Source organism: Microtus oregoni, unplaced genomic scaffold (assembly GCF_018167655.1).
Source record: "Microtus oregoni isolate MIOR12 unplaced genomic scaffold, Mior012 000008F_ref0000371, whole genome shotgun sequence".
Classification (NCBI taxonomy): Eukaryota; Metazoa; Chordata; class Mammalia; order Rodentia; family Cricetidae; genus Microtus; species Microtus oregoni.
In genome coordinates, this window is record NW_024543067.1 from 47,878,689 (window position 1) to 47,906,518 (window position 27,830).

The 27,830-nt window shown below is 43.4% G+C and overlaps 1 pseudogene; it reads right to left on the reverse strand.

The window, feature by feature from the left end:
- Positions 1-1,773: 1,773 nt before the first annotated feature.
- Positions 1,774-27,774, reverse strand: LOC121451369 (annotated as a pseudogene).
- Positions 27,775-27,830: the final 56 nt, after the last annotated feature.

Genomic DNA, 27,830 nt, shown 5'->3' on the forward strand with positions numbered 1-27,830 from the left:
CCCTTTAAACATTTTAATTAATGTGTATTTGTGTTTGTTAGTGTATGCCACTCTTGGGATGTAGTTACCAGCAGTTGGGAGTTGTCTGATGTGGGTCCTGGGAGCTAAACTCAGGTCTTCTGCAAGAACACTGCTGCCCATTCTTGGGAATCCTTCAGAAGTCAGACTGGGAAGACCGGCCCTACCCCTGTGTGATTTTTCCTGATGTCTGGCTTGCTGCTTTGAGCCTCTGTCTATTTTTTCCTGTACACCCTGACTCTGACCTGGGTTTGACCTCATTGAATCCTGTGTACTTCTGAGTCAAAATTTCTTCCTAGAGGTATTCTGTAGGTGAGGTTTCAGAGTTTAGTCCTGTGACACTTGGTTTACAAAGAGTCTGGTGTCAAATTGCAGACTCTTCAGAGTTTGTTTGTTTTAAAGATGGTGTCCTGTGGTCATTCTGGTCAAGGGCTGAGTGCTAAGAAGAGAGTCTTTCCTTCCAGGGTCTTCCGTTGCCAGTTCTCCAGTCACACGCCTTTTGTCTGCCTCTGCCCCCATGTTATGCTCTTTAACATGTCTATTACTGAAACACAGCTCAGATATCCAAAGCCTCTGTTCTAAGCAGTGACGCCAGCCATCTTCTTCCTCACCAGGAACAGGTAGCACTCCCAGACTTGGCACCCTCCAGGATAGCTGCCAGGCTGCCTCTCCTACTTTTAAAGCTAGAGACATGTCATCAACACCTCCTCTTCTGATAGCCATTATTCAACCTGCCGTAGCTTCTTCCCCGAGACTCCAGCAGACTGTTGGGGTGTCATCCGCCATCTTCCTTAGAAGACAGGATAAGTTTCCGCATGCCTTGTATTCCTCCACTTCTCTATTGTAAAGTGGAAATGGTAATATCTACCATAGAGGGTTGGAGTGATACTTCAAACATGCATATTTATATGAGAGCAGGTACATATTTACATGGCACTTACTGTGCTTGGCGCATAGGAAACATATGTGGAATGTTCTCCATTAGAGAGATCCAGTGTTAAAATGGGAGAATGGTAACATCTTTGATAGAGGATATGCACACACTGTGTGGTAATATGATGAAAAACTCTTTCATTCTAGGAGACTAGAGCTTTGGCTGGACTTCATAGCCAGAGTTAAGAATATTCCTCAAGAGCAGTCTGGATTCCCTGCCCTGTGGGAAGTCCAAGGTCCTCCCCCCTCCATCCAGGTCCAGGAAGGTGAGCATACAAACAGGCTAGAGATAGAGAGAGAGACCCACACTGGAGCACCGAACTGAGCTCCCAAGGTCCAAATGAGGAGCAGAAGGAGGGAGAACATGAGCAAGGAAGTCAGGACCGCGAGGGGTGCACCCACCCACTGTGACAGTGGGGCTGATCTATTGGGAGCTCACCAAGGCCAGCTGGATTGGGACTGAATAAGCATGGGATGAAACCGGACTCTCTGAACATGGTGGACAATGAAGGCTGATGAGAAGCCAAGGACAATGGCACTAGGTTTGGATCCTACTGCATGAACTAGCTTTGTGGGAGCCTAGCCTGTTTGGATGCTCACCTTCCTGAGTGGGAGGAGGGGGAGGGAAATGGGAAGAGGGGAGGAGGCAGAATTTTTTTAACAAAAAAAAATTAAAAAAAAAAGAATATTCCTCAAAGTCACTTAACACCTAAGACTGATTTCCAGTCTGTTTAACCAATACAAGTCTTTTATTGTTTCAAATGACACCCAAATTATACCTATAATTCAGGATCTTGTTTCTGGAGCCTGAAAACTTAGGGCTTACTCCTCAGCCTGCTTTATTGCTCCCTTTTCAGACACATAGATGCCATCTAAAACTTTTTCAGTATCCTTGTTTTTAACTGCTGTGGCTTGCTGAATCAGAACCACTGAATTTGAAACAAGTTCATTAACATTTCTTTCGATGACTGATTTATCCTTCTGGGCTGGACAAGCAATGCCCGTCCTCATTTAAAACACACAGATGTATTTTTCACCCAAGAAATTTCGGATTTCAACGAAGACCCATTCTCCTGAATGATGGCATTGATGGGGAAGTGAGCATACACAGATCTCATCTCGTAGCAGAAGTCCAGGGCCGTGTTCTGAATGTGACTACAGATGATTCAGACAGTGGCCAGTTCCTTTATGCTACCCCACACTTGTCAACCCTAAGTCTCTTCTTTTCCTATCCAAGGTGACTCGGCTCTGCATCGATGTGGTCGGAATTTCTCCAGAGTGTTTCTTGGGGTCCATCTTAGTTAGGGTTTCTATTGCTGTGAGAAGACACCATGACCACAGCAACTCTTATAAGGAAAAGATTTAGTTGAGAGGGCTTGCTTACAGTTTTAGAGGTTCAGTTTATTATTAGCATGGTGGGGAGCCTGGTGGTGTGCAGGCAGATGTGGTGCTGGAGCTGAGAGTCCTACATCTTGTAGGCAACCGAAGTCAATTGATAGTCACACTGATAGAGGCTTGAGCCAAAAGGACCTTAAAGTCCTCCCCAACAGTGACACACTTCCTCCCACAAGTTCACACCTCCTAATAGTGCCCCTCCCTTTGGGGGGCATTTTCTTTCAAACCACCACATTCTATGCCTTGGCCTCCAAAGGCTTATAGCCATATCATAATGCCAAAAAATTCATTCAGTCCAACTTCAAAAATCCCAATAGTCTCAAAGTCTAAAATCCAAAGTCTCTTCTGAGACACATGGCAATCTCTTGAAGGTAATCCCTCCATAAAAATCAAAAGCAAAAATCACATACTTTTAACATACAATGGCACAGGATAAACCTTATTCATTACCATTCCAAAACACAGGGAGGGAGTATAGTGAGGAAATACTGGACCAAAGCAAGACTGAAAACCAGCTGTGCAAACTCCAAACTCTGCATCCCCATGTCCGATGTCATAATGCTCTCCACATCTCCACCTCCATTCAGCTTTGTTGACTGCAGCACACTTCTTTCTCTTGAGCTGATTTCACTCCCTGTTAGCAGCTCTCGTTGGCAGGTACCCACAGCTCTGGCATCTCTAACATCTTGGATTCTCAAAGACAAAGCAGGCTTTACCTTCACAGCCTCATGCAAAGGCCTCTCCACTAGGCCTCCATTCAGGGACACCCTGACACATGCCTGACCTCAGTGGCTTTATTCCATAACCCCTTTCTTCTATCCTTAACTCTAAACCCAGAACCATGAGGCTGAAGCTCCAAGTTCTGCTGCTTGCTGGGGTTGGAACATGGCTCCCTCATTCAATTACATCTTCACCAGTTTTTTTGTCTTAAACTCCCTAAACTTGGCTGTCCTAAAACTTGTTCTGTAGACCAGGCTGGCCTCAGACTCAGATCTGCTAGCCTCTGCCTTCCCAGTGCTTGGATTAAAAGTGTGCCCCTCCACACCCAGCTCTAAGCTTTTCTTCAGGCCCTTTTTACAAGTTGGAAACTTAGCTGAGTGAGATCTTGCCCTGAGGTCACTACTTACACACACACACACACACACACACACACACACACACACACACAGACTTGGGTCAACAGGCTTGGCAGCAAATATCTTTACTTACTGAGCCAACTTGCCATCCCCAACACTGGCACTTTGGATTGCCCTAGCTAAAATATACAGAGAAAAAATTGCTATAGTGATGTCTGGTGTATTGTTGCTTAGGACATGCTCATTACAGCATCTGTCTGCTCCCATTTTCTCACTTTGTTTCTCATAATATAGTTTAATAGCTTCCTGAGTAATTTACTTCGATTACAGTCGGAGTTGGAGTTCTCCTTCGCCTTTCCTTTTGAGCCCCTTGAATGGTTTTAATTACTTGCTGAACATTTTCAGTATGTGTGAAGAAGAATATAAAAAAGTCTCTGGGGGACTGACTTGGAGGTTCAGCAAGCTTGGCCATGAGAAGTGCTTTAGCCTGCTGTGTGTCAGAGTGTACAACCCCTGCTCTTCAGTCCAGAGCACTACACGGAACCACAGTTCAGCTCTGCCTCGGCGAAGGCTTCATGCTCCTTCCACTGAGCTCTTAGAAGCAGATGTTGAGTCAAAAATTACAAAAAGGTAGTCCGGATTTATCCCATGATTTTTCAGACCTAGGCCAGCTGGCCTTGGTGAGTTCCCGATAGAACATCCCCATTGTCTCAGTGTGTGGGTGCACCCCTCGCGGTTCTGACTAGCTGAACATAGCGGACAATGAGGAATACTGAGAACTCAAGAACAATCGCAGTGGGTTTTTGATCCTACTGCACGTACTGGCTTTGTGGGAGCCTAGGCAGTTTGGATGCTCACCTTACTAGACCTGGATAGAGGTGGGCAGTTCTTGGGCTTCCCACAGGTCAGGGAACCCTGATTGCTCTTTGAGCAGATGAGGGAGGGGGGACTTGATCGGGGGAGGGGGAGGGAAATGGGAAGCAGTTGCGGGGAGGAGGCAGAAATCCTTAATAAATAAATAAATTAAAAAAAAAGAATTTTTGAAAAAAAAATTACAAAAAGACTGATGTCCTTTCTGCTGGCCTTGGTGCTAACGAATGAAAGGTTTTAAAGAAGAAAACAAAATAAAAACTATACCAACAGTATTTCCTCTGACTAACGTGGTCTTTAAACTGCCAAACCCTGTCTCACTCTTGACTTCTTTCCACCCCACCCTTCTTGCCTTCAGTGGTTCATTTCCTCCTTCTCTTTGGTGTTTACAATTATGTCTGTGTTTCTCATAAAGATACATCAAACACAGAAAATCAAAACAAATCGTATTGTAGTTAAAATTTTTCTTTGGCCACAACCAGCTCCCAAATAAATACAAAGAGGTATATTATTAATTAGGAGTGCCTGGCCTTAGCTTATGCTTGTCCCACTAGCTCTTTTGACTTTTTTTTTTTTTTAAAAAAAACCTGTTTCTATTCATCTATGTTTTTTGCCTCAGGCCTTCTTTCAACCTGTTTTTTTTTTCTTTTTATTTTGTATGCCCTATTTTTCTGATTTCTCCGTCTCTGTCTGTCTGGCCCCTGGTATCTCCCTGATGTCTCTTTTTCTTTCTTTCCCTGAGCCTAAATTCCTCCTCCTACTTACTTTCCCTGCCCCAAGTTCCACCTATACCTCCTCCCTCACTATTGGCTGTTCAGCTTTTTACTAGAGCAATCAGATGCCTTAGGCAGGTAAGGTAAAACAGCAGCACATCTTTATGCAGTTAAACAAGTGCAACACATCTTTGCCTAGTTAAACAAATGTCCCACAACATTATATTTACACTAATGTTGCATAGATTAAATGCATTAAAGATTACTCACAAAAACCACCAGAATGCGGTCAGTTTGAATGCATGAGTAATAAACTCGAGTCACCAACAATGCATCAGTGTTGCATTAAAAAAAGCAATGAAAGCATTTCCCCTTCGTGTCATTTAACAGAAAGCAAGAGAGAGCCCAGGTTGGAATCCTGTCTTCCTTTTGTCTTCTGTGGTTCCCGACTGCTGTATGAGCCTGAATCTGTGCCTGCCTGAATGCTTCTAGCCCAGTTCCACTTTGATTTCCTCTATGTTCTGTGACCAGGGCATATGGCGTCTTCAGCAATTGGGTCTTACCATCCGGTTCTGGTTGGAAACCAACAGCAGTGGCATTTGTTGCTCTGTCATGGGGATCTCAGGGGCCTGCCATACCAAGAACTCATAGGAAGATAGCCAGCCCCTGGTACTCCAATTTCATTTAGTGAAACTCTTAATTTTTAAAAATTAGCTTACCAAGTGTCTTAGTGTTTTAAATCAATCACTAATTCAGAAAATGTCCCACAGGCTTGCCTACAGTCCATTTTATTGAGGCATTTTCTCAACTGAGGCTCCTTCCTCTCTGAAGACTCCAGCTTGTATCAAGTTGGCATAACACTATCCGGGACAGCTGACCCCTTGTCAGCTTGACACACAAACACATCACTGTTAAGCCTTAACTTTTCTTTCTTGTTAATCCCCAAGAATAGACATTAATAAAGACATCACAATATAAAACATTTTACAAATTTTTGCCGGATGGTGGTGATGCACACCTTTAATCCCAGCTCTCAGGAGACAGAGGCAGACAGATCTCTGTGAGTTTGAGGCCAGCCTGGTCTACAAGAGCTAGTTCCAGGACAGGCTCCAAAGCTACAGAGAAACCCTGTCTTGAAAAACCAAATATATATATATATATATATATATATATATATATATATATATCCTTTAAAAATATCAGTCTTATAAATTCAAACACTTTAAAAGTTTCTCTTTAAAACTACCCAATCTCTTTTAAAGTCCAAATTCTCTGAAAAACCTCAAAATCTCTTTTATCCAAAAAGCTCAAAGTCTCTCAACTGTGGGATCATATAAAATTAAAAATAAATTAAGTACGTTCTTACTTTAAGGGGGAAGAACCAGGGCACAGTTACAATCTGTATATGAACTCTAACACTGTAAATTCTGGGACCCATCATAATCTTCTGGATTTCTCCAAGGGCTTGGGTCACTTCTCTCTCTCTGCCCTCAGCACACAGTTTGTCTCCTAGGCTCAGGTAGGCTCCTCTCCACACCTGCTTCTGTGCTTGGAGGGTATCCCTGATACTGGCATCTCCAAATGCTGGGGTCCCTACTGCAACCTGGTTACACTTTCACCAATAGCTTCTCCTGGCCTCTCTTCAGGGACTCCAGCCCTGCCACACAATGCCAGACCTCAGCTGCTCTCCATGATCCCTTCATGCTTTCAAGACCAGCACCACCTGCGTGACTCCTAGACCACCGAGTTTGGCTGCCAACAGAAGGTGCAACTTTTTCCACTCTTGGAAGACAGTTTCTGCATGCTGGCCCTGAGGACACACTTCCATAAGACTTCACCTCAATGATGCTAGTCTCTTCTTCTTCTTTTTTTTATTAAAATTTTTTTTTATTAAAAATTTCCACCTCCTCCCCACCTCCCTGCTAGTCTCTTCTTAATCATAGCTGATTCCTCAGCTCCAGCTAACCACCATTGGTTGTCTGCTGTGGGAACTCTTTCTGCTCTGTCAGCCAATAGCCTTTAAGATGCCAGCCCACTTGGGTGTGGTCTCTTATACTATAAATGTAGCTGTAGAGCCTGTGCTCGCTCTCTTGCTTCTGGCTCTCATTTCCGGCTGCTAGACTCTGTTCCTGTTCCCCATTTGTGCAGAGGACTGTTATCTAGGACAGTGATCTGTATGTTTCCCCTAAATAAATAACCCTCTATTATCCATAATTCTGAACTAGTGTGGGATTATTTTGTGACTTTTGCCATCAGTTGTCTCAGCAAAACAGAGGTATCACCTTAGTGGTGGTTCTGGTCTCTTGCTAATTACAGTCGATTCTTCAGCCCCAGGTAACCCGAACCACAGATCCTTAACTCGAATGGCCTGATAGCATATTTGCTTCCCTCTGAAACTTCACAAGCCAGGGATATTTAAAAAAATGCTTACTTTTCATTTTTATTTATGTGTATGTCTGTGTGAGTGTGTGCAACACGTGTGGGTGGAGGCCGGAAGAGGGCATCAGATTCCTTGGAGGTGGAGTTACAGGTCGCTGTGATCCCAAAGAGGATGCTAAGAGCCAAACTCCAGTCCTCCAGGAGAGCTGGATCTTGGAGCCATCTCTTTGGATCATGGAGCCATCTCTCTTGGCCCACACTTCTGAGATACCGTGTTCTTTGAGATCATATTCTAGAAAGACAAAGTAAGTGCCACATGTTCCACAGGGGCAGCCAGTGTGGTGAAGCCAGCAGATGGATCCAGCATCCCAGTAATGCCAAGTCAAAAGCTGAGAGAAATGAATATACTTGGGCTGCTGGTTTGCTTGCTGCTTGCCAGCTAGCTGACTTTCTTCTCTCTTATACAGTTCAGAGTCCAGCCCATGAATTGGTGCCACCCACATTGAGAGTGGATCTTCCCACCTCAATTAACAAAACAATCTGCTACAGATATGTCTGTAGGCCCACCTGATCTAGACAGGTCCTCATTAAGACTCTCTTCCCAGACCCACTACTATTATTTTACTGAAGAAATAAAATGACTCTTAATATATTGCTATACCAGTAGATCAGTGCATTGCTCACCCTCATCAGAGAAGCTTCTTCTTGTCATGGTGATTAGCACTGAACCCCACAGAGGGCAATATGCAGCGAGTAAGAGACTTTGGAGTTCTCAGCCCTGGATGGGATGTCTTTATCACATGCCTCCCCTGAAGGCACAGGGATCTATATAGAAGACGGGGTGGGAAGAGAATCTAGACAGATTCAGAACAGAAAAATTCCCAGCACTGAGAAGGGGTAGTGGACACAAAGTCACACCCCAACCAAGAAACCTTTGTCCTGTTATATTACCCTTTTCAGCATGCTGCACCTTTGTGGTTCTACAGATCTTGAATAATGTATTTGTCAACATTCTTTAGAGGAGCAGAACTGATAGAATGAATCTATAATCAAGGGATATATAGAGTGGCTTATAGGCTGTGTTCCAGCTAGTCCAACAGTGACTGTTTCCCTGAGGAAAAGGCCAAGATTTCAGTGTTGTGAATTGTAAGTTCACAAGACTGCATGCCTCAGCTGGTCTTTGGTCTGTGTTGGAGTCCTGAAGACATAGGTTCCAGCACCAACAAAGCAATGCCTCAGCGAGAGGATAGATGAACTCTGCCAAGAGAGTGAGAGCAGACATGCAAAAGGCAAGCCTTCGTCTATGTCCTTTCGTGGGGGCTGCTACCAGAAGATGTGGCCCAGATTTAGGGTGAGTCTTCCCACTTCCCACGATCTAGGCTTAGGGTTGGTCTCCCCACCTCAAATGATCCAATCAAGAAAAGCCCCTTGCCTGTGTGCCCAGCTGTTACAGTTAATTCCAGATGTAGTCAAACTGACAACTGAGGTTAGCCAGCACAGAGAATTTGATGGGTTTTCCTCAGTTGTTTTCTATTGTCCCTAGTTCTGGGGAGGACAGTGTGACATCCTCTAGCCCAGGACTTCCGCCGCCTCGCTTACATCACCTAATCCTGACTCCTGCCTACTTCTCCATGGAAAATTTTAGCACGTTTTTTTCCTCCCCTTAGCCATGGGGGCTGCACAGAACATTGTGATGTTAGAATTCCCTTTGGCATCTCAATTATAAACGAGACATAAGCTTAGACAATGATGGATCAGTGGTGGGCAGGAGCACATCTTGACTGGAACTCTTTAGATGTGCAAACCCTTGGCTATGTTTGAACCTTAATCTCACTTCAAGACCCTGAAAACAGGTGTGTGGGGATGGAGTGGGGTGGGTAGGTTGGTGTGGTAGTTATTGGATCTCTGTCTTTCCTTTTCTAATGTGGCTACCTTGAATAAATCGTCCTTTTTCACTTTCTACTTTGAATTGGCTTACTGAGGACTGCTGGTCAGACCTGACACGGGGCACAGGTTGTGACCCTCATGCTTGGTAAGAACTCTAGTCTCGTTCCCAGGGAGGCTCCTGGTCTTTGTTTCTGCCCTGCAAGTTGTGACGCTCTGCATTTACTTCTCAGTTGCTCCAATCTGAGGAGTAGCAGTTTCCCCGGAGACGGCACAGCTTTGCTTAGTTATGTAAAAGAAGTAATTTTTCAGTTTCGTTGGTGGCTTTCTTGCTAAGGAAGAGGGGCAATGTTCAACGTTCTTACATGGGAGACAGGTGCTGAATGTGGTGGTTTAAATGAAAAATGCCACCATAGGCTCAGGAATTTGGACACTTGGTCCTCAGTTGGTGGCACTTTGAGTTACTGCAGCCTTGTTAGAGGAAGTACGTCACTAGGGACAAGGCCCTAGGGATGGCCTTGAGAGTTTATAGCCTCGCCCCACTTCCAGTTCATTCTCTTTACTTTATGCTTACAGTTGAAGATGCGATCTTACAACTTCATGTCCTTGCCACCAGGCCTGCAGCTTGCTGGCATGCACCTCTTCCCTCAATCATGGACATCACAGTCTATCACTAAGAGAAGTCAGGGAAGGAACTTAAAGAGAACAGGAACCTGGAGGCAGGACCTGTATCAGACACCATGGAGGAGGACCGTGATGTGAGGCTGTTAGGTGAAATAAATCATTTCCTTTCCAAATTGCTTTCGATTATGGTGTTTATCACAGCAATAGAAAGCCCAACTGAGACACTAGTAATGCATCTGCAAGTCTTTAATGAAAAGAAGGAAGTGGGGTAGAAAGAAATAAATATATATGGTTTGGAGATAAAAGAAAGGTACTAAGAAGTCTAATATTCAGCCAAGGCACAAGCTAAAAGTTGTGTTGTAAATCTTGGGATTAGAGATGCATCCTACTCCATACTAGAACAATGGAAAGGATGCCTTGTGGCAAGACCTCACCCAGCTAAACCTCCAGTTTGTGAAAGAGAGCCTAGGGCGTTTTCTGCTCCTCGAAAGCTTCTGGATAAAAGAGTTGCTGCTAATCTGATTCAAGGGGGCCAGGAGTCATGGCAAGCTGTCAGCCAGACTTGACAGTGCAGTCTCCTGTGATGCTGGCTTTAGAGACATGAAGGATGCAATGGTGAGGGCCTGTGAACTCTTCCTCTATAGTTTCAGAGAGCAGTTAATGCTGTGGGACAAGGGTCTTGTACCCTGCAAAGATTTGTTGTTTGTATTTTAATAAAATGCTGATTGGCCAGTAGCCAGGTAGGAAGTATAGGTGGGGTGATGAGAACAGGAGAATTCTGAGAAGAAGAAATAGGTGAGTCTACAGTTGACACAGAGGAAGCAAGGTGAGAATGTCTCACCAATAAAAGGTACCAAGCCACGTGGCCAACACAGACAAGAATTATGGGCTAATAAAAGTTATAAGAGTTAACTTTATTAGCCTGAGCTAATAAGCCAACCAGCTTATAATTAATGTAGACCTCTGTGTGCTTCTTTGAGACTGAACGGCTACGGGACCAGGCATGACAGCATCCACTATCAGCAAGCTGAGGCCAGGCAATATGAGGCAGGGAAGTTTCTTCATGAAGACCCCATGATATCATTGTGTGAAGCTGTGAAGGTGAAGCCTTGGTTGCAGTGGTGATCCTGAGATGCTGGCGAGGACAGAGATGTGAGATATCCACCAATGGGAGCTGCATACAGAGAGTAGAAACAGCCCCGAAGAGGGATGTGTGTTGCAGACAGTGTAGCTGGACAGGTAGAGCCATTTGACATGGATCATTGGAAATACAGGATTTGGTGTTTGCTCTTCTGCGTTTTGGTCTCACGTTGATCCCATATTTTTTCCTTATATCTTTAGTTCTCCTTTTTGGAATGGGAATATATTCTGTACTATTGTGCATTTGAAATAAGTAATTTGCCTTTCGATTTTACAGGAGTTTATAATTAAGAGATTGCCTTAAGCCTTAGAAGAGAGTTTGGATTTTGAACCAGTGTGGAGATCATGGAAAACTATGGGGACTTTTTGAGTTGAATGAAACACATTCTGTAGTATTGATATGGCCACAAGCCGTGGGAGTCAGGGACTGGAATGTGGTAGTTTAAGTGAGAATTTTCCTACATAGGTTCATTTGAATTTGAATCCTTGGTCCCCAGTTGGTGCCACTGTTTAAAACAGATAGTGAAGCCTGGCTTGAGGAAGGATGTCACCAGGACTGTCTTAGTTAGGGTTCCTACTACTGTGAAGAGACACCATGACCATGGTAACCCTTATAAAGGAGTTATGGTTTCAGATGGTTAGTCTGTTGTCATCATGGTGGGACATGGTGGTGTGCAAGCAGACATGGTGCTAGAGAAGGAGCTGAGAGTTCTACATCTTGTCTCACAGGCAACACTGGGTATAGCTTGAGCATATATGAGACCTCAAAGCCTGTCTCCACAGTGACACACTTCCTCCAAGACCACACCTACTCCAAGAAGGCCACATCTCCTAATAATGCCACTCCCTTTGGGGGCCATTTTCTTTCAAACTACCATAGACAGACTTTGTGAATAGCCCCACCCAAACTTCCAATTTGCTTCCTGTGCTTTTTGCCTGAGACTGAAGTCATGACCTTTCAGACTATGCCTTGCTGCCATGCTGCCCCTATATTATGGACTCTCTGGAACTTTAATACAAATAAAGTCTTTCTTCCATAAATCACTTTTGGTCATGGTATTTCATCACAGCAATAGAAAAGTAACTAATGCCATGAAAGTATAATTATCTGGTAAACAATGTTCTTAGAGAGATTGTGGGAATCGAACCCAGAACTTTCACATTTTAGGTCAGTGTTCGGAGTTATATCCCTAGTACCCTGCTTTAAGATATGGACTCCCTAAGTTGCCCTTGTTGGCCTTGAATTCATGATTTTCCTGATGCATCCCCCTGTATACTAGAATTACAAATTTAAAGCTTAACCCTAACCCTGGCTAAACAGATTGAAAACACACGTGCATGTGTGTGTGTGTGTGTGTGTGTGTGTGTGTGTGTGTATGTCTATTTCCACATTGTGGGGCTCAGGGTTTAAACTCAGGTTGTCAGGCTTGGCAGCAAGCCCTTTTACTGTGTAACCCATCTCAATGACCCACTCCTAAGCAGACTGGCAAAATAATAGTCTTTAAGTATTACTTCTGTATTTACTATTTCCTGCCATCTTTATTTCTTTTTGATTTAAACATTCATGTAAGATCATTTTCCTTCTGCTTGTTAAAATGCTTCTTTTAATAAGAGCATTCTGATCTGTAAATAAATCTTCATGTTTGAAAAAAAAATTTATTGCTTTGTTGAACGATATCACTATTAGATATGTAAATTGAATTCCATGCCCCCCCCCTTTCATCCATGGAAGTCCTTACTCTCAATAGCTCAGAATGTGATGTAATTTGGAAATAGGATTATCACAAAAGTAATTTTGTGATTTATGTATCTATATATTGATAGAATGAAATCTCAATCCAGTATATCTGGTGCCTACTAAAAGCAACAATTGCCTTAGACAAAGAAAGAGGGAGAATGCCATGTCCATGTGAGCATGCAGGTTGAAGGTAACGTGATGTAGCCCAGGCTGAAGTGTTCCAAAGCTGACCAGCAAAGCACCGAAACCTGGAAGAAGACATGCACCAGGATCCCCTGCACAACCCGAAGAAACCTTGGACTTTAACTGCAGAGCAGTGAAACAATGAGAGCATGGCTATAAATGTATGATTAGCATATGGTTCTCCACAGTGCGATGATATTAATTCAGCGTTTTGAATACGAAAGTCATAGTCTAGTTGTGCATGACCCAAAGACCTAGGATTCTGGACATTCATGGTCACCAAAGATCCACCTGAGATAGTGGCTCCAAGTTCATTGTCTTGTGTCAGTGAAGATTAAAGATGTGGACTTTCTAAGCCTATGCAAACTTTATCAAGGAGGAGGAAAGAAAAGTGAGAAACTGAGAAATTAAGAAAAAGTGAGACACACTTCCCAAAAGAGGGAGTGTTTTGCAAGAGAGTAGGAAGTCGCTGAAGTTTCTTGTCTGGAGGTTTTTGTATGCATGTACCTTTGGCAACCCCGGGAACATTGATCGCTCACTGTTCATGGTTTCCTAACCGGTTAGAGATGGCTAGGAGTGGTTGAAGCCTCCCTTCCCCCCATCCACCTTTGGTTTGTGGTTTGTTAGTTGCTGACCCTGACTGTCTGCTAGCTGTCAGTCACTGGCTGCTGTTGCTACCCTTTCCACCTTGTTAATTGTAGTTACACTGAGCAACTCTTTGTTCTCACATCTACCAAGAAGTAGCTGTATCCTTCCTTAGCTAACTCTGTCTGTGGGCTGCTCTGGGATCTCTTTCCTGAAGTTTTCTTGGACACTATCTTTCAACAGTTTGTTCTTACTAGAATGAGTTTTTATTGTAAACATGTTTTGCTTGTCTTTTATGTGATGCTTTTGCAAAAGCTACCATCAGCGGATATCCGAAGTTCTCACCTGTTGTCAAGGTAGTCTGTCTACGCAATATTGCTTTTGAAGAAGTAACTCATTTTTATATAAAATAGAATGATACCAGGGACTGTGACTCAAGGTATCCCCTAGTTTTGCTGCGTTCCCCACGATCTCCAAGCAGTTTGCTTTAGATGAAGTTTTGATGGCCTTTTAGAGACTTTTGGAAAGTTGTTGATTTAAATCTAGGTGGTAAGTCATCTGGAAGGTAAACTTGTGGCTACAGTGGCCGGCTGGATGGCAGTACTGCAAAGGTCTGGGGCCAGGTTCTCCAAATGACTGTTACTTGGGCTCTCAGTGCGTATCCTGTGGACGAAAATGCCATTTCTCCCATAGACAAGATTCATGGGTTCAGGGCTCAAGGGCTGGAAACATAGCCCTGCCATTATTTCTAATAACCCACACAATTGTTGCTTTTTGTGTGACTTTATGCTCTGCTGACCTAGAGGTTAACCATGTTCATGCCATTTTGTAAAGCTCCTCCATTTTAATCAAACAATGACAATTCCCAAGCTAAAAATAACTTGGTTCCTGGAATTGAAGTAACCTGTTTCTCTGCATTCTTGCCCTATCTCCTCTATTGTTGTTCCCCCGCCACCTGCTATCACTAATGACCAGCTGTGAGAGATGTTTCTAGATCATCTGATAGAGTCTTTAGCTGACTCACTGGTTACCCCCAGCATCGAACTACTGCAGGCCATAAAATGAAACTTCTCAACCTCTCTCCCTAGTTTTGTGAGTCCTATATGGACCCCAGTCTGTAAGTAGATATCAGGCTCTGGTTCTCAGCTCAGAGGCTTCCTCTGTGGGTTTTTCACCTGAATAAAAACCTGTGGTGTTCTTGAGCTGCTCGTTCCCTTGTCTGTCTTTGGTCACTGATACTACACTGGTGGCCTGTATAGGGAACTTAGTATGGACTCTCCCATGGTAGTCCCCCTCTGCCTTCTCCTTCCTGCTGACCCCAGTACTCATTGTACCCCCTCCTCTTGAGCAACTTACAGGGACCCTCTCCATTGAGCGTATTGCATCCACCACCAGCTGGATGAATTTGAGAGAATTTGAAGACCCCCTACTCAATAAAAAAGAGGTTGGCCTGCTTTCTGACCATCCACAGGGGAGACTTCTCAGAAACCTTGAAACTGGGTGAGGAGTTTTCCACAGATTGTATCACTGATGCCCCTCCATAGGGATCTGTGGATGTTGCCTCTCTTTATCTAGGGCAGTAGTTCTCAACAAAAGTCTTAAGTTTTTAAACATTTCAAATGCCATATTCTGAAAGTCTCTGAAAGATTTGAAAAATACATATCTAACTGAAATATACATCTATACATCTAGAAAATCTAACTAATATGACTACTATTATAGATGACTCTCTATTAACCTATATTTCTTAATTATACATTACATTTTTTAAATGTACTATACAAACCCAATACCTTAACCAAGATCAGAAATACATGTACATATAACAAAATTGACCTTAAATTTGTATCAATAAACCAAGATTCATAACAATGCAAATCTCTATAGCATAGCCCCCTTTAAATGTAAGCAAACATTTATAGATAATATTTAGGAATATGGGTGTAGATTTGTCTATACTGCTTCCTGCTGTTTGGGGGTGCTGTTAATCAGGTCTTTCATCGTGTGTCTTGTGTGCTAGGTTCATCTCAGTCAACAATTGGGCAAAGTAATTTTTTGAGGGTGTTCACGGCAACCTTTCAGGAGGCCTTGGTCCATGAAACCATATTTTCCTGGAAGCAATCCACAGGTTCTCATCTGTGAAAACAAAAGAAGAACCTCTTTTCCCAAGAAACATGTTCTTAGATCCAAATTCTAAAGTCAAGATACCTCTATATTATACATGCTGGTTTAGCTTAGCAGCCCATACAATGAAATGTCTCTTTGTACTTAGTTCCTTCACAGTCAAAAAATTCAAAGAAAACACAGTAATGTACATAATCCAGACTCTCTGTGAATTTTCCATTTTTATGTGGCTTATTTTTCTTTACTCTTTTTAATCTATGACTATCTGTACTGTCTTTTTAAAGACTTTAAACACCCCCTTTTTAAAGTATTAACTTTATTTTATGATTCTCTATACTTTTTTTCTTCTCTCTTCTAAGCCTACATACATTTATCCAACACTGTGACCCATTTAGAGGTCTTTTATGCTGAATCTGTCTCTTATTGCGTTATCTGTAATTATTTTCTGATCAGAAGCATTTCTTAAAATGCTAAGCAGCTTGGTCTCAGTGGCCCTGGGTGCTGGCTGCACCTCTCTCAGGATTTAAATATGGTGGAGGTTGTTCACCTCAGTTCTAGAACTACTGGGTGGGAGCCATCCTCACCACCTAAACTCTGGGTAGCACCATGCGACATATAAACTTTTTTTTAAAGCTAAATCCGTGGGCTGGAAATATCTCTGTGTATGGCGGCAGGAATCCACCATGCTTTTCTGCCTCTGCATGTCCAGTAGACCTGATCCCACAGCCACTGTTCAATGGTGGGAAAAGCCACTGGTGCTCTGACTGTCCCTGACAGTTGCGGGGAGCGCTGAGTCATGGGCATGGTTTCAGTTGTATTCCTCCAGACCCCAAGCGGGCACACAAACATCTGAGCCCACAAATGCCATTTAAATGCTCCATAGCCAGAGTTCATTGGCAGCCTGGCCCAACGGTGCCGCTTTTTTTTTTCTGCAGTTGCTGCTGAGTCAGGAAAACCTCTCTTAAAGGAGCTTCAGCAAGCCACCAGCAAACAGCAAGAAGCTGTGTTAAACTCTGTATATATGTATATTTTTTGGTCTAGAATTCCTTTTCAAGCCCTCTCAGGTTTTATGTGGAGTTAGTTGACCAAGTTGGCATGTCAATTGTTGCAAGGAGGTGTTTGTTCATCCCAGCTGCCCAGAACCGAAATAATCACACAGGAACTGTATCAATTAAATCACTGCTTGGCCCATTAGCTCTAACTTTTTATTGGCTAACTCTTATATATTAATTTAAACCATTTCTATTAATCTGTATATCACCATGTGGTAGTGGCTTACCAGCAAAGATTCAGCATGTCTGACTTTGGCGGTTCCATGGCAGCTCTCTGACTCTGCCCTTTTTTCTCCCAGCATTCAGTTCTGTCTTTCTTGTCCACCTAAGTTCTGCCCTATCAGCAGGCCAAGGTAGTTTTTTATTCATTTATGGTAATCGCAACAGCACACAAAGAGGACTCCCACATCATCAACCTTCCTAATGTGGTGACCCTTTAACACAATTCCTCAAGTGTGGTGACCCCATCTATAAAATTATTTCATTGCTACTTCATAACTAATTTTGCTACTGTTATGAATAGTGGTGTAAATATCTCATATGTGACCCTTATGAAAAGTTGTTTGACCCCCAAAGGGTTCATGACCCACAGGCTGGAAACTGTTGATCTAGGGGTTACCTCTTCACCAAACAGAGCCTGTCCGCTTGTAAATTTTCTTTCTCACTTCACTAGATGGTCACAGGACAACCTTCCTTTTCAAAGAGTCATTCACTTAAGCCCAAACATCTTTCATTCTACTCTAATTCTACTGACTGAATTGCCTCCTCTATAATGGCCAATGTTGATCACAGGAGTGGCATGTTTAGCTTACAAATTAAAGAGACTTTCATATTTCTTCCAGCACGATGGAACATGGTTTGAGGTTCCCTAGATCCAAACCTTTGTCTAGCTTGGCTCCTGCCACATTATTGCCTCATTCTACCCCACATTTTCTCCTTCTTCACAAAAATTATCCTAGCGAGTCTCCTAAATGTTATCTCCTTCTTAGATCTGACCCTTGTCCCACGCTCTTGCTATTAAAACTGCTGTCATCTCTGCCAGTTGTGTGCCTTTTCCTTTGCTCTGCCTAAATCTGCCTCCAGGGCTGCAGGAAGCAGCCAGCCATGCCTGCCTCGACTGGCAAAAATACCCAACCCCTCAGAAATGCCAAGTCATCTCTGGCCCAGTCCATTGCTGACTTGTGGCTAATGTAAATCCATGTTTTGCTCACTACAGTAGTCAAAGTAGGATGGAAAGCTTCCCACTCCTTAGAGCCATTTGACTTGGTCCTATTTATATAAAAATAAAAGTCTGAGTTTAATCCAGACTTCTGAATTGCTTATGTAGCCCACAAAAATTCCCTCTGTCACAACTTTCTCCCCTTCTTCTCACCTAGAAACCACACCCCTGAGGTCCGACACTCTGATCCCATTCTCTCATTCCCAGGTTATTCTTCGCTAAGTGTCAAAAGACAAGAAGTTTGTTTCCCCATATTTTCTATTCATTCTTGGATAATTTCATACTAAGTTTACCTCATCCAAGACCCATCCCCACTTCCCTACCCACCTAACTTTGTGTCCTCTTTCTCTTTTTAGAAACCCATCACATCTAACTTGCCCTACCTATATGCTCTTATGTGTATGTGGATTCACTGGAGTGTGGTTGACTCCACAGCCTTAAAGAGAACTGACGTCCCTATCCCAGCAGCTATCAATCACCAGTAGTTCCTTACCCAATGATGGGATGTCTTGCTCATCTCTTTTCTCCACTTGGAGAGTTTGTCTGACTTGAGTTTTCACAGGTCTTATACATACTGTCAACACGGCTGTGAATTCATATGTGCAACTACCCTGTTGTGTCTGGAAGACATTGTTTCCTTGTAATGTTAGAAAGTTTGCTCTCTCTCTCTCTCTCTCTCTCTCTCTCTCTCTCTCACACACACACACACACACACACACACAAAGCATTACTTCAATTGAAGTCTCTTGGCAAGGCAAAACTTTACTCTGATCAAGAGATGTAGTAAACATTAGAGCCAGAGAGCAAGCGCACTGGGGTGAGAGAGATGAACTTGGTTATTATCAAACGTAGGTGCTGTCTTTTTCCTATTGGCTAGGATCTGGTCACAGCCTTTCAAAACTGTCTAGACTTAAGAGAACCAGTACAAAGAAAATGAAGCAGAGTGGAAAGGGGTCAGTCGCTTAAATTCTGAGGAGGTGACAGAGCCTCTGTGTAAGCAAGGGCTTACCAGGTTTGGGGTGTGTGGAAGGGATTGAGATATTTACACAAAAGTCTTACAAGGTAGGGAAGAAAGATTTAAATTCCTTGTTGTAAACACAAGTTTTACAATGTTTGATAAAAAGACTAATATTTAATGTTCCTGGCGGTTGTAATTCACTGCATCTGCCTCTTAAAACCTTTCTGTTTCCTCTTCTGCAGGGATCCTGAGCCTGAAAAGGAAGGGCGTGGTATAGATGGCCTATTAGGGCTGAGAGTCCTGCAGAATCTCCATTAAGTCTACCTCAGTTGGGGCTCTGTGCTAATCACCATTTGAGAACAAAAAGAAGCTCCTCTGCTGAGGGCTCAGGGATGCGCTAATGCACTGTTGGGGCCCAGTGTAATACTGCATCCATTTAGCAGACAAGAGCAGTTGGCTCTCTCCTTGGCACCTGTAAGATAAAATAAGTGGCTTCCTCCCCAGGCTGCTTCTGGTTGTGATGCTCGTTCCAGCCCCAGAAAAGCAGCTAGAGCATTTACATTACTTTAAAAATTATGAAAAATGTTTCTAAATGTGAATTTATCTAGATTTTCTAAGGCCAGGACTAATTCACCACTGTAAAATTAGAAACAAATTCTCTGGTTCTGAAGCAACAAGCTTTTCTTTAAAACATTCCATTCTTTGTGACATTTATGAAAAGAAGTGGCTCAGAAGACAGATTTCCTGTTTTTCACTTTCTTTGAGACAGGAGTCTTTCTATGTAGCCCTGGGTGACCTGGTCTTGAACCCGGAGATCTGCCTGCTTCTGGCTCCTACGTGCTGAGATTAAAGGCACATGCCACCATACCCAGCTTCCAGATTTTATATTTATGAAGCCAATTGTTTATGTTTTCTGCTGATATTGTCAAGTTTTAACTATTTAAGAAAGCAAGTCTAAACAAAGTCAAGGCTCATTTAAATATCTGCTTATGTCAAAATGCTTTGATGATCATCTTATAAATAATTATTATTTTAAGGTGAATTTAGTGTATTTAATACTTATGTTTGTCTCTGACTGGAAATGTACAGAGCTATGAATTTACATTTTATTTGAATATTTTGCAAATGTTGGCAGAGCCAAAGTATGTAAGCTGAATATATGCAAAGTTATCAGAAGTGTTCTTTTCCATACAATATTGCATCTAGACTTTCAACATACGAAGAGGACTTTTTTTTAAATCTTTGCTATTTTTTTTTTTATCAGTATCTTTCAGAAGAAAACCCTGCCATCTGAGCAGTCCTGGTATTTAGAACTGGGCTCTGCATCTATTTGCTTTGACTAAGCACTTTCTTATTGTACATGCGAGACACACTTTGCACATCAGAAAACGAGTCTATTTGCAGTCACTGTCATGGCCCCTAAATCTTCAGGAAGTCTAAAGTTTGGAAACAATGAGACGACTCAGCCGATGAGGCTTGTTGACCTGCGTTTGATCCCTGAGACCCACATAGTGGAAGAAGAGAACTGGTTTCTGCAAGTTGTCCTCTGACCTCCACATACGAATTATGGCACACAACACATACACACACACACACCACACACACACACACACTGCACACACACACACACACACACACACACACTAAATAAAGTAAATATAATAAAAAGGGACTCATGTTTTCATTTTTGCAGTTGTTGTAGACTTGTTATTTAATAAGCTAAGAATCCAAAATTTTGTATTAAAAGCAAAAACGAAAGTAGAATGAATTCTGTGTGTTAATTGTTGGCTTTCTTCGCATACTTGAATGTATTTATATTCATTAAGTATATAAGACTTCTAGTATACAAAGTTTAAGAGAATAGGTTTCCAAGCTGTGCCCTCTAAGACACATTACTGGTGATTTGAACCCTCTTCTGGCTGGTGTGCATATGACCCTAATTGTATTATGATCAGGGCATTTATTGTTATTTATTTCTTTTACTATAGATGGGTGTTTTGCCTGCATGCGTGTATGTGTACCACTTGTGTGCCTGGTGTCCTCACAGACCGGAGTGGGTTATTGGATCCCACTGTGGGTCTGGGATCAGAACCTGCACCTTTTGGAAGAAGACCCAGTGTTAACCGCTGAGCCGTCTCTCCAGCCCTTATGACCAGATCTTTAAGCAAAGATAATGAGACCGTTTTATCAGCTCTTTGTCATCCAATGTTCTCTGCAATGTTCTGGTCATGAAAAGTCTAAGACTTTTGATGCCACAGTTTTGTCTTCTCTAAAGAATTTACAACCAGACTGTTGAAAACGGACGCTAATGTGTGCTCGGTAGTCAACTGGTTTTCTGTAGATATTTGCTCTTGTTGACTATGTTTGTATTCTGTTGTCTGTCAACACCCCATAGAATTACAGTTGCTTACAAAAGAGCCCAAGCACTATGTTTGGCTATGCCAAGACATCCAAGGCAAGCAGAACACATCTTTAGGGCAGGAGCAGACTTTAGGAATTTTTACACGAAGTCCAACATATCACTCAGATCTCTCAAGACGGAGGTCTAAACACAGAGGGAAGTGTGACTTCTCTGGTCGGAGCTGCCGTACTTTAAAGGAATCTTTCCCTCTGGTTACCAGACTGTTGAAATGAGGGACCCCAACGAATTAAAATAATCCCCAGGACTCCCAGTCTGAAGGACTGAAATGAGGGAAGCCCCACTGCCAGCTGGAGATGGAAGAGATTTCACAGTTCTGACAACTTCTGTGAACAGATGATTGGTCCTGGCTTTTGTTTAGTCTTTCCTGTAAAACTGAAACACTGCTCAGGAAAAGGTGGAGGAAAACCAGGGCCCACTCTTTCCCCAGCTAGGCCACACTGCAATAAATCTATTTCCCTTGATCAATTTGCCTCCTAATTTCTTTTAAGAACCCGTGTGTTGGGAGTAGGGTTGGGGTGGGGCTAGAGAGTTGGCTCAGTCCCCAAGGTCGACTTCCAGTACCGATAGGAGGCTCACAACCACCTGTCCCTCCAGTTCCAGGGCATCTGATTTCTCCTTCTGGCCTCTGTGTGCACTGTACCTACCCCCCTCCCCAACACCACCCCCAATGCACACAGATAGAAAAAAACAGATAAATCTAAAAATAGAAGCAGTAGGTTTATGGATCTAAATGCCCTGTTTGTTCAGGAGAAGGGGTTTATGTCACCCCTTTCGGCATAAGCCGTGACCAACTGAGATGCCCGTTGAAGCTTAAAGAAAGTACAAAATGGGTAGGGGAGGAAGGCAGCTGGAAATATCAGTCATGACCCCGTGACCCAGGACAGAGGGGGATGGTGACACTTCCTTATTTTACTGTGTGTGCATGTGTGGACCTTTGTTTTCGTTCCTCTTGTGCCCTTAGCATAAGATATAATGATTTTATGTCACACTATTTAAGCACTGTTGATTTTATATGACAGTACTAAGTTTTGGGGGTAGCAACGAGAAGGTCCAAGCCATCACTCAAGGACTTGACCTTTTTTTTTTTTTTTCCTGTAGGAGAGGTTAGTGTATTTTCAGTTGCTTCAAGTTGAGTAGAATTATAAAGTCATTATTACTTTTCTTGGAGACTATGTAGGCTGTAAGGAAATTTGGACAGATACCAAGGCAAAAAATAGATCTGTGATGGTTTATTTGTGTGTGCTTGTGTGTACAATGTGTACATGTGTGTGCACGTCTGTGCAGGTTAGCTGCATGTGGAGTCCAGAGGTCAATGTCAGGTGTCTTCCTTCCTTGTTCTCTTCCTTATTTTTTGACACCAGATTTCTCACTGAACCTGGAGCTCAGACTGGTTGACGAGCAAACCCAGGAGATCTGCCTATCTCTGCCCATCCCCGAGCCTTAGCCCCAGCCCCAGCACTGGGGTTTCAGACAGGCAGCATGACCCCTGACTTTGTTATGGGTTCTGGAGAGCAAACCTCCAGTCCTCGTGTCTCTGTAACAAATGTCCACGGAGCCCTCTGCCCAGCCTTGCGATGCTAAATTTTCTCTGTTGACATGACGAGGCTGGATTAAACATTAAACAATCTGGGTATGAGTGCTTCCGGATGAGATTAGCAACTGGACTGGTGGACTCTGCAAAACAGATCACCTTTATGAAAGTGGCCAGCGTCCAGTCTGTTAGGTAAGCACTTGGGTTGAACAAAGGTCAAAGGTTCACCCCGTTTGCAGATCAGAACTTCCGCCATTGGTTCCCTGACTGGCAGACTCTCAGACAAGAACAAACTGGCTTTTCTTGGGTCTGTAGCTTTTAGATGGCAGGTTATGGTACTTCCTACTCTGTGACTGCATGAGCCAGTTTGTCAGAATAATAAATCTCTCTTCTTCTTTACACACAGTTTTAATCAATTATTTACTTTTATTGAGTCAGGGTTTCACCCATGTATCCCTGAGCCTCAAGTGACTACATAGCTCAACTCCACCTTCAAAGTTTAGATCTTTCTCTCTCGGCCTCCCGAGTACTGAGATCACAGGCCTAAGTCTCCAGATCCAGCTCTCCATACATATAATAAACATATAGATGTTTACACTGTATGTGCATTAGAAATTTAAAACATTAACTCTTTTACTCTCAAGCACCCAGTCTAATACATTCTGATGAACAATTTTCAATAAATTAAAAAAGCTAGAGTCTTTCTTACACTTTTATGTATGTATGTGTGCATATTTGTGTGCATGTAGGCACACTTGTATGTGAGTATGGTTGTGGAGGTCAAAGGGTAGCCCCTGGTGTTCCTCATGTGCCATTTGCTTCTTTCTTTCTTTCTTTCTTTCTTTCTTTCTTTCTTTCTTTCTGACAGAGTCTTTTACTGGCCTAGAACTCACCTGGTGGTACAGGGCCAGTGAGTCCTAGGAATCTGCCTCTCTCCACTTCCCAGCACCTGTATTATAAGCATGTGCCACCATTCCTGATTTTTGTTTTAATTTGAATTCTGGGGAGTGAACTCAGATCCTCATGCTCTTAAGACAAGTGTTTCACTCACAAAGCTGATCCAAGGCCCCACAGTTCTTTCTTCACTTCTTTCTTTCTTTCCTTTGTGTGTGTATGAGGTATGGATACATGCGTTCACGTGTGTGTTCGTGTGTGTGTATGTGTGTGTAGGCAGAGGTCAGAGGTCACCCTTAGGTGTTTGTCCTCAGGCAGAGTAGGCTGAGCTGGCCAAAGAGTCTATGTGATCAGTCTGTATCCAGATTCCTAGAGCCAGCATTGCAAGCATGTACTGCCACACCTGGCCTTCTTATGTAGGTGTTGATCAAACTCATGTCGCCTTGCTTACATGGCAAGGGTTATTGACTCAACCATCTTCCTAGCCCATCATTTAACTGTTTTTCTCAGGGCTGGAGAGATGAGTCAGAGGTTAAGTACACCATATACACAACAAACAGTTAAGTGGGTAAAAAGTAGGAATTCTCTGGGGCCGGAGAGGTGGCTCGCAGCTGAGTGTTTACTCTTCTTGCAGAGAACCTGGGTTCAGTTCCCAGCAGGCTCACAACCTCCTATGACTCAGTTTCAGGAGATTTGACGCCTTCTTCTGGCTTCCACAAACTCATGCAATCATAAACCCACACTGGCAGGTACACATGCACACAAATACAGTAATAAAAAAAAAATCATTTGTTTTTTTTTTTTTTTTAAAGCAGGACAAGCTAGGAAGGCTTTCCTGGGCCTCTGAGGCTTAGGAGCCAGGAGGTAAGAAAAGCCACACCGAAGCTGGAGAGTCAGCTTCTCTTTAAATAAAAGATAGCTTTATGGAGCCGGTTGTGGTGGCGCATGCCGGTAGGATTTGCTGAAGGAGGCAGAGGCAGGAGTTCGAGGCCAGCCTGGGCTACACATTTGCCGGGCGGTGGTGGCGCACGCCTTTAATCCCAGCACTTGGGAGGCAGAGGCAGGCGGATCTCTGTGAGTTCGAGACCAGCCTGGTCTACAAGAGCTAGTTCCAGGACAGGCTCCAAAACCACAGAGAAACCCGGTCTTGAAAAACCAAAAAAAAAAAAAAAAAAAAAAAATAGCTTTAGGGATTGTCTTAATCTTTGGTTAGATCACAGCGGTGTTTTGCACACCCTGGGAAGATCACATTCTTTCATAGCTCCTTTCCTGCCAGGATGGCTGCAGTCTGGGGATTTTGAGTCTCGCTTGGTTAGGGGAGACCTACTTTTCAAGAGATAATTTGGCCCGGTGGAGGCTATTTCACACTTGCCAGTGCAGTAGTCTCAACCTTCCCAATGCTGTGACCCTTTAATACAGCTCCTCATGTTGTGGTGACCCCGAGCATAAAACTATTCGAGCTGCTGCTTCATAAACTGTAATTTTGCTGCTGTTATGGATCATAATGTAAATATCTTTTCAGAGCTAGAAGTTTGCCAAAGAGGTGGTGACCCACAGGTTGTATTAGAGGGTCTGGCTGGTCTAGCTAGTGAGAACCCTGTTTCTGGCCCTCGGTGAACTGAGACGGCTCTGCCCATACCTCTCCCATTCCCCCCAACTTCCCCCAATTTTTGTGCACACCACAGTGCTCAGCCCTGGGCTGGAGGACCTCTCTGCTGCCCCAGGAGATCTCCCTTCTTTGACACTTGGCTTAGTTCCCTTGCTCTGCTGGTGCCCTGAACTTTGTCTCTTTTTCTGGGGAGCCTGTTTGGCTCCATTTTGATTCTTTCTTTTACGATGGGCTGGAAGCTCTCCAGGCAGTGACGTGGTACCTCTATTGCCCTGGTCATTTGATTTCTTCCTCTCAGTGACCACGATTCTGCATCGCCGCTGTCTAGCGTCGTATATTGTGCACAGCTTTTAGTTTTCAAAGTGGGAAAGAGTAAATTCAGTCTCTGATGTTCTAACACGGCTGAAAGCAGGATTCTGTCTGGGCCACAGTTTTTAGCTCAGCTGTCTCTATTCTTATTTTAGTGAGAGTTTTTCATTAGAAGACTATTACACATGAAGAAAGATTACAATTATTCATAAAGTCCCAGCCCTCGGGAGGCAGAGGCAGGCGGATCTCTGGGAGTTCGAGGCCAGCCTGGTCTACAAAAGCTAGTTCCAGGACAGGCAACAAAGCTACAGAGAAACCCTGTCTCGAAAAACCAAAAAAAAAAAAAAAAAAAAACAAAAAAAACCAAAAAAAAACAATTATTCATAAAGTTATATGTCTTTTCTTCTTAGTTTGTGAGTGTAACAATTTATATGCACAGAACTCTCATATAAATGGAATGACCTTTACATTTCCGGAAGGAACACTTCTGTGTCCGGTACTAATTTTATAGGATAAAAATAATATTGGCTGAGCCTGGTGGCACACGCTTATAATAACCAGGCTTGCAGGAGGATTGAAAGTTCAAGGCCAGCCAGGGCTACATAGCAAAACCTAGGAGCAGCTTGTTTGGATTGATGGCATCTAACTAATTCACAAAGAGTCACAAGCTGGACATACGTAGAGAGTGATACATGGTTTCTGTTTATTTGTTAGTTTTCCCCCTGAGACAGGGTTTCTCTGTGTAGCCCTGATTATCCTGAAACGCACCCTGTAGACCAGGCTGGTCTTAAACTCACAGAGATCCACCTGCCTCTGCCTCCCGAGTACTGGGATTAAAGGCCTGCCTGTGTTACCACCGCCCAAGTGTTTTTGTTTTTACCTCCAACAAAACTTAATTCTCATGATCTGACTGACAATTTAGAAGTTTCTTTCATCTTTCATTTTTTGACATTTAGAAACACTTTTAGTTCTTCATATTCTAGAGAGATTGAAGTTGTTCACAGTGCACTATCGCTCCGTTAGCCACCAGCACTTCTGTATTTCAGTTTTCATGGCTTGTCACTGATTTTTACCTTCAGTGTCTACTCTGTTCATCCCATCCATTGTTCTTTCATGATTACCATTGTAGATTTTCTTTTCGACTTTGTAGTTTTAGTCTCAGAAGTCCAATTTAATGGATTTAGTCATTCATTTATTAAAGATGGAGACTTGTTATACTATATGGCACAGACTGGCTATGAATTTGTGATAGTCTCACTTCCCCGTCCTGACTTGCCAAGGGTGGACCATCATGCCTTGCTTAACACAAGATCATTTCCTCCTCATCCTCCTTGTCCACCTCGCCCTCCTCCTGTCCTCTCCTGTCCTCTCCTGTCCTCTCCTGTCCTCTCCTGTCCTCTCCTGTCCTCTCCTGTCCTCTCCTGTCCTCTCCTGTCCTCTCCTCTCCTCTCCTCTCCTTTCCCTTACTGCTTCCTTTTTCCCTTCCCTCTCTTCTTCCCCCTCCCTTTTCTCTTTTTCCCCTCCCTCTCCCTTCTTTCCCTCTCTCCTTTTCTTCCCCTATGTCTTCCCTTTCTTCTCTCTCCTTTTCTTCCTCCCCCTCTTTTTCTCCCCCTCCTTTTCTTCCCGCTCCTCTTCCCCTTCCTCCCCCTCCTCTCTTCCCCCCCATTTTCCTCCCACTCTTCTCCCCCTGCTCTTCCTTCTCTGCTCATCATGCTTGGAATCCAACCCACAGCCTCTGCACCAAGCTGAGCTACTTCCTTTGTCCTCAACTTCAACGTTTTCGAAATCTTTCAGGTATTATCAACAGCTGTGGTTTCTTCTCTGGCGTCTTGAATATATGGCATATAATAACTGTCTTAATGTCCTTGTAGCCCAATTCAAAAGACTGTGTCATTTCTCGGTTAGTTTTCTTGATTGCTTTTCTCTTTGAGCTGTTTTCCCCCCTGCACCTTTGCCTGTTTCTTAACCATTTTTTTTTTTTCTTATTGGGTTTCTGACACCACGAAATTTACCTGGCCAGGCGATGCATCTCCCGCTAGGTCTGCCGAGCTGCCACAGCGCTCCCTCTTGTGGCTGCAGCGTGGAAAGCAAGCAAGCTGGCCCTTGATTCAGGTCCATGGCTCAGGACTGCAGTGAAGTTCAATGGGAGTGATCGGGACAGCTGTGGAGCCAGC